General features: G+C 45.0%; 1 pseudogene; it reads right to left on the reverse strand.

Moving 5' to 3' along the window:
• Positions 1 to 5,930: 5,930 nt before the first annotated feature.
• LOC136467125 (serine/threonine-protein kinase SAPK7-like) lies at positions 5,931 to 11,198 on the reverse strand (annotated as a pseudogene).
• Positions 11,199 to 12,087: the final 889 nt, after the last annotated feature.

Genomic DNA, 12,087 nt, shown 5'->3' on the forward strand with positions numbered 1-12,087 from the left:
TCGCACACCTAGAACAGGGGTGCCCTCCCCTCATTATAGCCGCGCAATTCCCCATCTGCCCGTTAGGCCCTGTCGGGGGAATGAACCTGGACAGGGTGGTTGGGCGTTGGGAGTTGGCTGCGGCGGCTAGGGTTTTGGTTGGGCCAAGCAACAAAACCAGGCCAAACCAAGCCAGCCCACGGCCACGGCCACGGCCACGGCCACGGCGCGTCGCGCGCGGCGGCGGCGGCGCGTCGCGCGCAGCGGCGGCGGCGCGCGCGTGTGGCCTCCCGGTTCTCCCTCTCAACTTGTCTATGTGAGAGTCCTAAGACTTACTATTTAAGTTGATAACCTTTTTAGTGAATTTCCCATATGGTACTAATCACTTTCCACTTAATAATAATTGTGGGCCTTTAAAGTTTATTTGATTAATTAGAATAAATAATGGGCCTGGCCCAAATTAATCTAACATTATCAGCTGTCGTTGGATATACTTGTGTGGTTTCAGAGCTTGTTGGATATATTCATATTCATATATAAGGTGTTGATGTTGCCCATATGATTGAATAATTGTTGCTGGGTGAAAGAATTTTCCAACCCAAACAGGAACAATCCCCACTGGTGGTTTTGCTGAGTGGCCTCGTCTTCTTTCTCCTCCTTTTTTTTTTCTTTTCCAAAGACAATGAATATATTGATAGAGATTCAGGTTGGATCTTGCCATGGCAACTGAACATCAATCCAACATAAATGACAGCAGGATTTACTACGTGATTTCCTGGAGGTGCTACATCTTCAGCGTAGTCACAGCACTCTGCCTGCAATTCAGAAAAGCCCCCAAAAGCTCCAGCCAGTATGATGTAAATCTCGCTCCATAAATCACTTTTTTCACCTTACTAACTCGACATCAGTTCATTACTACAACATTAGGGAAGCCAGTTTTGATAATGTCGTCATTACAGTTACTAAATGGCTTCATCAGTATGCATGTCGTCGCGGGATGTGCGTGTCCAGTAATTCTGTATCTCTTCTATCTACTCCTAAAAAGCCTATACAGGAATCGTCAACATCGTCCCTTCGCCCCGCTCGCTCCATCGCCCACACGCCTACGATCTGCGTGCCCTGACAAGTGAGGCCCACCTGCTCGACCCCATGCCTCCCAAAAAAACGCGCTTCTTCCTCTCGCCAGCTCAGGCTTCCTCCTCCGGCCGGCGCGGGCGTGGGGGGCGCGGCCGGCGCAGGGCGCTCTCGACCAGGTCGGCGGTGGGGCGCCGCCGCGAGTGGAGGCGAGCGTGCGTGACGGTGGCCGCGCGTGGAGGCGAGCCCGGGGGTGGCGGCGGCCATGGCGCACACGGCCGTAGCCCGGGACGGACGCGGCGGGGCACCGGGCGCTTGCGGCACCGAGGCGAACGGCATCGGGGCGGGGGCGGGCACTCAGCCGCGGCCTGAGCGCGCGCTCGTGGATCCCGTGTGGCCGGAGGCTAGCCGGGCTGGGGCGTCTCGCCGGCCACGGTGGGGGCGAGGGGCAAGGCCGGCCACCGGTGATTGCTCGAGTTTAACCATCTAACTCTTGGTGTTCCGGCTAGCCTCTGGCAGTCCCGTCATCCTCGTTGACTCATCTTAGTTGTGCATGCAGCAAGGATGACGAGCCGTCGGGCAGGGCGGCCTCCCGAGCGGCCTGGGCGCGCGCGGATGGGGCCGACCAATTAAAATGTAAATTTCTTTTTATTTAGTGCACTGTATGAAATATGATGCCATTTATGAAGGACTCCATCCAATAAATTGCTATCTTAGATAGCGAGGGCACTGTATTAACTACAGAATTCTCATATGGGTGCTTACATGATGAATGGAGAGAGAAGTTTGCTTCATCATGTCACATTAGCATTATCACTCTAATTTTAGCCTGCTCAATTCCATAGAGATCATTTTTGGATGCTTAATACTGAAACATGTGTGAAAACATGGTCGTATGAGCCATAAAACTTTAGTCATTTAAATATTTAATTATTTATATTTTTCCCTTTGTTCAGCTTGAGTTATTGCACTTACATCGTCTCGAATCATTCATGTTTTCAACTGTCTTAATGTATGTGAGCAAGAAGTAGAAAAACTTTTGTGCTTTGAAGAGCCTATGGGTAACAGGCTCATAGTGCTGTTACCCTTAGAAACTATCCCGTAACAATGAGATCACAAGTGCAGTTCTAAAAGTGTTGCTTTGCAACTGGAGAGAAAACCATAGTGGCTAGGTAGCTAGCCAGGACTTGCTAATCATGGATTCTATCAGCCAGTGTTTTTTTGTTCCTGAACTTCCTCCTTCAAATCTCTCTTTATTTTATCATGAGATAAGGATGTAATAAACAGAAAGTTGATGCAATCCCAAACATCTTCGGTCTGCAGTATGCAGGAAGGATTATGCACTTCTATTGCAGTCTCAACCTCCCTAGGTGTTGCCTGAGTCCCTATCATTAGAGTGACACTTATGATTCTGATTTAATTTGCCTTTATCATTCTGATTCTGCTGACCTAAATATACACATGCATTTAGTATATTCCTGGGTGTATTTTCCTTAATATAGTCAACTACTCATGTTAGAATTGCTTGGATTATTCTTGAGTTAAGTTCGGATTAGTCATTTTTACCAATTATATATGATGTCCATGAACAAGAGTCTAAGGTGCAAATTGGATTATCCGAAGTCATGTTTATACTACACATGTGCCGTGTCCCCTAAAAATGCAAGTGCTTGTCTGTGAGGCACCAGAAGGAGCTCCTGCTTCCTTTCCTACCAGCCATCCCTTTATTGCCATCAAGTATTAGATTGCATCTGAAAGAACACAATCCCTCCCTCCCTCATGTAGGCATTGCATTAGTACTAAAAAAGTCAAAAATGCATTGATCATTGATTTAATGATGGCTACAACTGATATAGGAGCTATGTCTTCAGACAATTACATTGATCCAATCTCCTCCTTTTTCTTTTTTTTGTTCAGGCTATCTGATCCAACAGGAACTCTGGAGCCACTTCCAAGCCAGGACTCGGCAGCCACAAACATGAATGCTAATTTGAACTTCAAGCAGATGAAAAGTGCTATACTGGAGCATTTTCCTTTAACTTATTTGTGTAATATTTTAACCTTTAGTGTTATTTTTGCATTATGGGTTCTACCTTTGGCTCTGGACCAGCAAGAGGAAGCTCATTATCCAAGAGGCAGAGGATACTTATTTTGTGAGCTGTTTAAGAGAACCAAATAGCAGAGGGGCTCTACTCGCTAGCATTCACATACATTGATTTCTATTTTTTTCTCTACCAAAATTATTGTCTAATTTGAAATAAATATATATTTTTGGTGCTTTCATCATAGCTGTTGATTTAAGGCCTAATATTGAACCGAGTTATTTGTTAGTTAGTCTTCTAAATCATGGGCTGGTGCTAAATGGTTGAGTCGATTCTTTGTGCAAGAGTTGTGTTGTCTGTATATGCAATCAAGCAAAAAGACAAGTTTGTACTAATTATTTGTCCGTTGATTTCAACTCACTTTTTTTTTTCTTATTCTATTGAGTTGAAAACACTTTTTTTTTCTTATTCTTATTGAGTTGAAAACACTTTTTTTCTTATTCTTATTGAGTTGAAAAATTTTTAGGCTTGTAACTACTCTTAATGTGTTTAAATTTTTGAGACTCCCGTAGCAACGTACGAGCCTGCTAGTCCATGGGAAAAACCTCCACCGAAACTGCTCCCCATTCCTTCACAGTTTCATCGCGCAGCAACCCGAGGTGGCTTTGTAATTTTGCCATTTTCAACATGAGCTTCACAAACACAGCCACCTCCGTATTTTGTTTTTGTTTTTTTTTCTAATTTCAGCCTTGTGCTCCTGACGGTCTGACTGCTCTGATTGGCTTTCACAGCTCCTGAGGAAGTTTGTGGTCGCCGAGGGTGGCGACGACGCGGACGACCCCACCAGCCTGTTCACCTTCCGCTCGGACGCCAACGCGTAGGCGGTGGGTCAATTTGGTGCATGGACTGCGGAGATGTCCGTCTGGACGCTGCTCCAGCATCTAGCGCCCAAGCTTGCTTGTCGTGGGAACCACGGTGCCGAACACCACGCTGCTTCATCGATAAAGATGAGCTTGTTGCAAAGGTTACCCCGAGTTGGCGCTGCTGCACTGAGCATAGCGAGGTTGTGCATTCCCTCTCCGCGGTGTTGGCCGGCCCTCCTCCATTCAGCTGGCGACACGTTACCCCTTGGATGCTCGCATGCATGCTGCCATATTCGCTTGAGCATGGTATGATATATACCACCGGTTTTGACATATTCTGCGTTTCGTCTACATCATTCCTCTACGAATTTAGCAATTTTCTCGAGCAACGACAATAGGATGTGAGAGGATTAAGATGAAATTTGCCCCTCCTACGTAACACGGGAGATATCTCTGGATCCCTTGGTGTGGTTGGATCAAGAAAGTGTATAGTCATACCAATGTGATTAAAGACTTAATCATGGTGTGACTAAAGAGTTAGGGGGTGTTTGGTTCTTTAGTCGCTCCTAAAATTCATGTCACATCGAATGTTTATATACTAATAAGGAGCATTAAATATAGATTAATTATAAAACCAATTACATAGATGTAGGCTAATTTGCGAGACGAATTTTTAAGCCTAATTAATCCGTCATTAGCACATGTTTACTATAGCACCACGTTGTCAAATCATGGACTAATTAGGCTTACAAGATTCGTCTCGTAAATTAGTCGCTAAGTTGTGCAATTAGTTTCGTAATTAGTCTATATTTAATACTTCATACATGTGTCCAAACATTTAATGTGACAGGAATTTTAGGAGGTACTTGTAGAAACCAAACAGGTCCCTTAGTCACAAGTTGTAATCCGTAATAAGATCAAGTGAAGTGTTGAACTATCACAGGGGTGGGAATCTTGTCTTGGGTTCAATTGCTATCGTATCACAAAAGGATTGGGACACGTGCATATCAATGTTTAGCCAATTTGATCTTTATATATATGTGAGGCCCTGTTCGCTTGAACTACCTCAGGCCCTGTTCGTTTCAGCTGAAATTTGGCTTATGTTAATTTGTTGTGAGAGGAAAACATTGTTCTTTCGCTGAAAAATACTGCTGACGTAGTTCTAGTGTACTGCTAGGTGCCACTACTGATTAATGATTGAAAAATGGTTTTTGATCGTGGCTGTCTACACATGAACCTAATGGGCCACACACTTAAGGAGTTAGAACAGTTGCCTAGATGATTGACTCTAATGCAGGTGGAAGATTGTTTGTGATGGGTCTAAGAGTCAATCATACCCGTTGTGGGTTGGATATGTAAGTGGGCTAAAACATGATAATGATTCATTAATATATTATTACTAATGGGTTTTTAATGAGAGGCAACTTTAACGTTTAAAGCTCCATCAAGGTGGAACGTACAACATCAATTTAACCATACTACTGCTTAATGCAGAGATATATAGTTCTCCCTATACGAATGTATCAACACCCCATGTGAAAGATAACTTGTCTTTCCAAGGGTTCCATCTCCGCACGTGTGGATGCTGCTGCTGTTGTTGTGGCCTTGATTAGCGACGAATGGATAAGGCAGGTGGATGTGTTGCTACTTCCACTACATTGACACATAAATGGTATCTAACGACGTTAGACTAGGCTACTTCAACTCTTTTTTGGCATACGATAACAATCTATGATCACCTGCTCGCACGTTGTATACGGTAACAATCTATGATCACCTACTCGCATGTCTTGATAAAATAAGGTAGATAATTTTTATGCTAGGATAGCATACCCATTACTATTACCCTACAGATAGTGTTCCATAGTTCTTCCAATGTATCAAAGTTGCCGAAGATCGAAGTGTATTCCATAAAAATTATATTTCGCCTTGTAGCTTAATCACTCAACGGTTCATTGCAATTACACAGGCATTGAGGAAGCCAGTTAGTATATTCCATAGAAATTATATTTGGCGTTCTAGCTTAATCACTCAACGGTTCATTGCAATTACACAGGCATTGAGCAAGCCAGTTTGATAATTTACAGAGTATAACACAATATGCGAAAAAAGGTGGATCCAGACAGAAGGAAGCTACAAGTAGGCACCGAGGGTGCAGCATCTCAGCACCACAAACTACAACAAATCCAAACAGTATCTCATCAGTTGAGAACTTGGCCTTGCCAGGAGCTTCACTTTATCAGGTGTTGAAAATCCCCGGTGGCATGTACTTGCTTCACCTGTTTGTCATACTCGTCCTCTCCATCGTATTCCTCATCCTCCCCATCCTGCTCGTCATCCTCAGGTTTCTTGCCATCTTCCTGCTCTTCTTCCTCAGCCCAACCAAAACCAGCCACCGGAGTAGATGATTGGGGATGGCGTGCGGGCCTCCTCTACGATCTTCATGATCTCTTCGACGGTTTGATCAGAGAAGGTGGGGGCACTATTGTCCTTCTTGTAGTACTTCGCTTGTGCAGCTTCTGTAAGCTCTCTGGGCAAATTCTTCAGGAACCAGGGGTGATTCCTAATCTCCCTAATTGTTATTCTCTGAAGAAATGAGACAATATGGCATTAAGGTGGTGGTAAACCATAGTAAAATGATCGAGGCTTTGAAGGATTCACTGCCCAACAGTACCTTCGCAGGATTTGAGACGAAGATCCTAGCGAGGAGCTGTCTGCAGTCTTGGGATATGTGGACGTACTCTGGTATCTGGTACTGAATGGACACTATTCTCTGAAAAAGGATATGGGTGCATAAAATTTTAGAAGATAATTTCAAGGTGCAAGAGCCCAGGATTTAGGGTGAACTGTTACCCCAATCGTTTTTCTGAAATTCTTGGGATCATCGGGGTCCTCAAAAGGGTATGCACCAACCAGCATCACGTAAAGAGTCACTCCACAAGACCAAACGTCTGCCATCTGCAGCACACATTACAAAATGTAATGAACCCCATCATGAGAAGGAGAATAACGGGGTTTGACTTGGGTCATGGTTTCGACTACTTATGGGAGCGAAAAAAATCCCCTCCGTGCCATGCCAAAGCACAGGTCTAAGACCCAGCTCAGATTCTCACATGGACAACGGTGCCACTGTGTGTGGGTGAGGCAAGGGTTAAGGGGGTTTCTCGATCTGCGTGAGAATGTCTTCTCTTGAGTGTTTGGTTCCACGGACTAAATTTTAGTCCTTGTCACATCGGATGTTTGGACACTAATTAAGAGTATTAAGAATAGACTAATTACAAAACTAATTGCACAGATGGAAACTAATTCACGAGACGAATCTATTAAACCTAATTAGCCCATGATTTGACAATGTGGTGCTACAGTAAAAAAATGTGCTAATGATGGATTAATTAGGCTTAATAAATTTGTCTCGCAAATTAGTCTCTATCTGTGTAATTAGTTTTGTAATTAGCTCATGTTTAGTCCTAATTAGCATTCGAACGTCCGATGTGACAGTAGTCCCTGGATCCAAACACCCCCGGAGGCTGTCTTGCCCCCTGCAGGTCGAGTTTTCTTTTTGAGAAGGAGAAGATCACGAACAGCAGTTTCAAGGAAGTAGGTGCCCTTACAATAGTATAGATAAAAATGTGAGCTCAAATATAAAGGAAGCATGCTATAGTCCAACAGGCAAGCACAGAAGCACTTGTATTTTATTGTGCTTAAACAGAACATTTAAAGACAAATTTTCCCAAGGCATGTGCTGACATGAGTTAAAAGCATATCCACTGGTGATGAAACTTCTATCAGTTGTTCAAATATAAGAGAAGCAATGAAACAATCACGCATCACTATGGACTGGGCAATAAAAACCTTGAACATATACAATTATATCAATGGATATATTAAACAGTATATGGCTACTTCACAATTTTCTGTCACTTCATAAGACCAATGATGACAAATCATTTATAACAATTTCTCGCCGAAGTAAGCATGGGCTATAGTAAGACTAAGACACTCCAAAGATACAAATGGAATGGAAAATGGATAGGTGAAGATAAAGTGAATTCCACCACAGGAGGTAGAATTCCAGAGTAGCCCCAAAGCAAATGACAGAAGTAGACACCTTTGAAATTTGGCAACGCTTCTAGAAACCAAGAATGCATAAATATTGAGCAATGCCCATTGCTTAAACTAATCTTGGTGACATCCTAAGGTTTCTCTTTTTCTTCTTTTGAAGGGCGGGCCTGGTGCAAGCGGTAGAGTCTTACCGCCTGTGACCGGAAGGTACCCGGGTTCGAGTAGCGGTCTCCTCGCATTGCACAGGCGAGGGTAAGGCTTGCCACTAACACCCTTCCCCAGACCCCGCACAGAGCGGGAGCTCTCTGCACTGGGTACGCCCTTTTTTTCATCCTAAGGTTTCTCTTTCACACGCACAGGCAACAAATTTTAAATTCTGTAAAGGAAATTTTGCGAGCAGTTTGGTATGACATTCCAAAAAGTGAGAAACAAAGTATAATAATCAAAGGTTAACAGTATCTACATCAGGCAGGAAAGTAAAGAGGATGAAAAGAGAGCAAAGGTAAAGGCAAACAACACTGAAGGACCACAGGCAACCAACGGGATATCCAGTCTAACATGTTTACATCACATGAAAAGATAAGGCCTGAGGGGGCAGAGATCATTGCACACATGAACTAGAACAGGAAAAATGCTGAGAAAATGATCATGCAAAAGGAACATCAAAGTATGACACATGGGAACAAAATAGGACTTATAAACATGCCCACGGGACATCACCACAATAAGGAGTTTATCATGGAGCAAGGATTTCATTTCTTGTTAGTGATTTATCTTTTCATGTATCTAAAGAGATGAAAATGGCATTTTGGAGTTTCTGCGGGGGTTTAAGAGAAAAGTTTGCTGGGTCAAGGGTTCACCAGAATACAAAGTGCACAAGATCTCTTTTATTGATCCTCACTTTAAGCAGATCATTTAAATTAAGCACGGCAATAAGATTTGCATCAACAGAATCTTATGCTTTTCTCCACATATCAAACTGGTCATCATAGATAAGACGACATGTAATAGAGTATGAATCTGATCACAATTAGAATATATGCATGAAAGAGAAGCAGGCATAACCCACTGGGGCAAAGTTCAACAATCAGACAAGTTACGTGGAAAAAAAATGGGCCCAGTGACACAGAATGAAGATTTCTTTAGACAAGCTGCCCCCCATGCTTCTTTGACAAAATTGTCAACACAAATAATTGAAGTACTTGGAAGTTGGAATTTGGAATCTCTCTACAGAGATAGGGATAACAAGCCAATCCTGGCGTGTGGGGCCAGGCCCACACCCTGCCTACTAGGCCTAAGGACGAAAGTCCAAAAATCCAAAATCACTAATTAGAGAAGGGTTCCAGGAGCCTGGTCCATAAGGCAGAAACTTAGGCCGTACTGGGGCCACATGGCAATGCAAGTGGTGCTGTCATGCACTGGGTCTAGGAACGAAAAGGAGCTGTGGGAGGACTACTACAGTACGGTCAGCATCACAGAGCAGACGGGCAACGACACACAAGCAGAGGCGATGCAAACAAAAGGTTCAAGAGAGTGCAGGAGGTACCGTAGCTGCAGTGATATATACGTAAGTAAAAAGGATGAATAAATCACAGCACTGACCTTGCCGTCGTATTCCCGGCGAGAGAGCACCTCCGGAGCAATGTAGGCCGGAGTTCCAACCGTGGATTTAGGCTTTGAGTGCAGCAGCGATGACTGGGGCAAAGAAAGGTGTTAGCAGCGATGACTGGGGCAGTATTTGTTTAGTATTGACTCATTCTCTTTTTTGAGAGCGATTTTTCCACAGAGCTGGAGAAAAAGGATCAATTTTGCTTCTCTTTGTTTAACAAGGCAATAAAAGGCACGAGTTCAATAAGCAGTGCGAGTGTGAGAAAAGGCAGCACAGTTTCGTGTCAAAATTTTGGTCTTCCCAGCATGGCAGGCTAAGCAAGAAAGGCCTCTTTCAGTATCCCTTGAAAAGGAAATCTCACAAGCAAAAGGAAAACAAAAAAAAAGGGTACCTTGGAGTAGCCAAAGTCGCAGATCTTTAGGCGCGGCGCCGGGCTGCCATCCAACAGCGTGTTCTCCAGCTTCAAGTCCCGGTGACAAATTTGCTGTGAATGAATGAATCCAAACAAAATTTGCAGTCGCACACCTCATCAGCATGAATTTTTTTCCCCCTGGGTACCTTTTTGTTGCATAATAAAGAAAACACTTCGCTTTTACTTGGTTGGTGTTCTCACCATGAAGTGGCAGTAGCTGACACCGCAGATGAGCTGCTGGAAGAAATACCTCGCCTAGTAGGATTATTAATAAAGAAAATAGAATAAGGAAGAGAAAATAGCACGTCAAGCCCAACCCAAATGGTTTTGGTTTGGGGGAAAACAGCAGAAGAGGCTCCCGAGTCGGAGCCGCCTAATTGGAGCAAACGGGCGATCACCTCGTCCTCGCTGAACCTCCCGGCGCTGCAGATCCGGTCGAAGAGCTCGCCGCCGGCGGCGTACTCCATGACGATGGCGAGGTGCGTGGGCGTGAGGACGACCTAGAGAGAGAGAAAAACGGGGGCCCTAAATGATGAAACGAACGAGAAATTAAGGAGAGAGAGAAAAAAATTCTCCACCGCCTGCAGCTGCAGCAGGGGAGGTGTGCAGGAAGCACTCCCCGTCCGGAAAATCCGCCCACCGTTTGGCTCTCACCTCCTTGAAGCGGATGATGTTGGGGTGCCGCAGCGAGCGGTGGTTGATGATCTCCCTCGCCACATTCTCGTCAATCTGCGGTTCCGCAGAGAAAAGAAATTAACCCGTAAATAAGGACCGAAATTTTCCGGGGAGAGGGAAGGGAAGGAATCGAACGCGAGGACTGGAATCAGACCTTGAGCCCCCTCGGGATGTACTTCATGGCGACGAGCTCCTTGGTGTCCTTGTTGCGCATGAGCCGCGCCACCCCGAAGTTGCCGGAGCCGATGTCCTTGAGCAGCTCGTACCTCTCCATGGATAATCCCTGGGCCGCCGCCGCCGACGCCGGGCTGGCGGGATTGGAGGCCGGCGCGTCGGGAATTCGCTGGGGTTTTGCCGTCGCGAGAGGCGGAGAGCGCGTGGGGAGGGAACGGGGGGACGAGGACTGCAGGAGGTGGGAGGGAGACTGGCCTGGCCTGGCTGGTGGATTCCAAGCTTAACGAGGAGGCTTCTTCTCCTTCTCGTTCGGTTACTAGGATACTTGTTCGCTTCACTACCAAGCCACGACGGAAAGCGACTGATTTATCGTGGGCCCCCTTTGGCCCGGTTAGCTGGGGCGGAAAACACGGTTCTCGCTCAAATGCCGTGGGAGAAAAATACTCTTTTGGTTATAAAAAAAATTAAATAAGCTAAATTTTAGATTAGCTGAACGTCTTTTATTGTAAAAAAAATATTATTTATTAATTAAAAAAATATAGATTATAAGTGAAATTAACGGGGCGACTAGTCTACTAGTAGCGCGGCCGGGCCGGGGTTGCTTTTGCTTGTGTGCTTTATCTCCGCGCTTGGGTTTGCACGCGGTTGGCTTTAGGAGATGGAGATGAAGGACTAGTTTAGGCGTACGATCGCGGGGGTCACACTAGTTTATTCGCGGTGATTAGACGACGTGGCACGCCGTGTGTGTGTGCATGCGGCAACAGGGAATGGAGGCACGATAAATTTTTGATCGGGTCCTCAGTCCTGGAGGCACGATGATGGTGGCGCGTTGACGCTCCTCGCCCCAGATCTCCTCGGTGTTTCGCTTCTCTGCGACGGGCTTCCGTTTACCAGTTTTTGCGCTTTCCTCGGGACTCGGGTCATCAACCGAACATGAAATTCCTCCACTTCAGAGAGAAGCGGATGGCAAAAAGGAAAAAAAAAAACGAGAACATTTGATTGGTAGGCTCCGTTGGGCTTATCTTATATTCGGCTTGTTCGACTTGTTTTAGTCGGAACAGTGTTTTCTCTCACAATAATTCAGTCAAAACAGTATTTTTTAGCCAAATTTCAGACCAGAGAACGGGGCCATAGTATCGAAAGGCAATTAGTAAATGGGAAGGTGGAGTAGCAAAACGTTCGAGAGGCTTGACACAC

The sequence above is a fragment of the Miscanthus floridulus genome, chromosome 7, assembly GCF_019320115.1.
Source record: "Miscanthus floridulus cultivar M001 chromosome 7, ASM1932011v1, whole genome shotgun sequence".
In the NCBI taxonomy this organism is placed as follows: Eukaryota; Viridiplantae; Streptophyta; class Magnoliopsida; order Poales; family Poaceae; genus Miscanthus; species Miscanthus floridulus.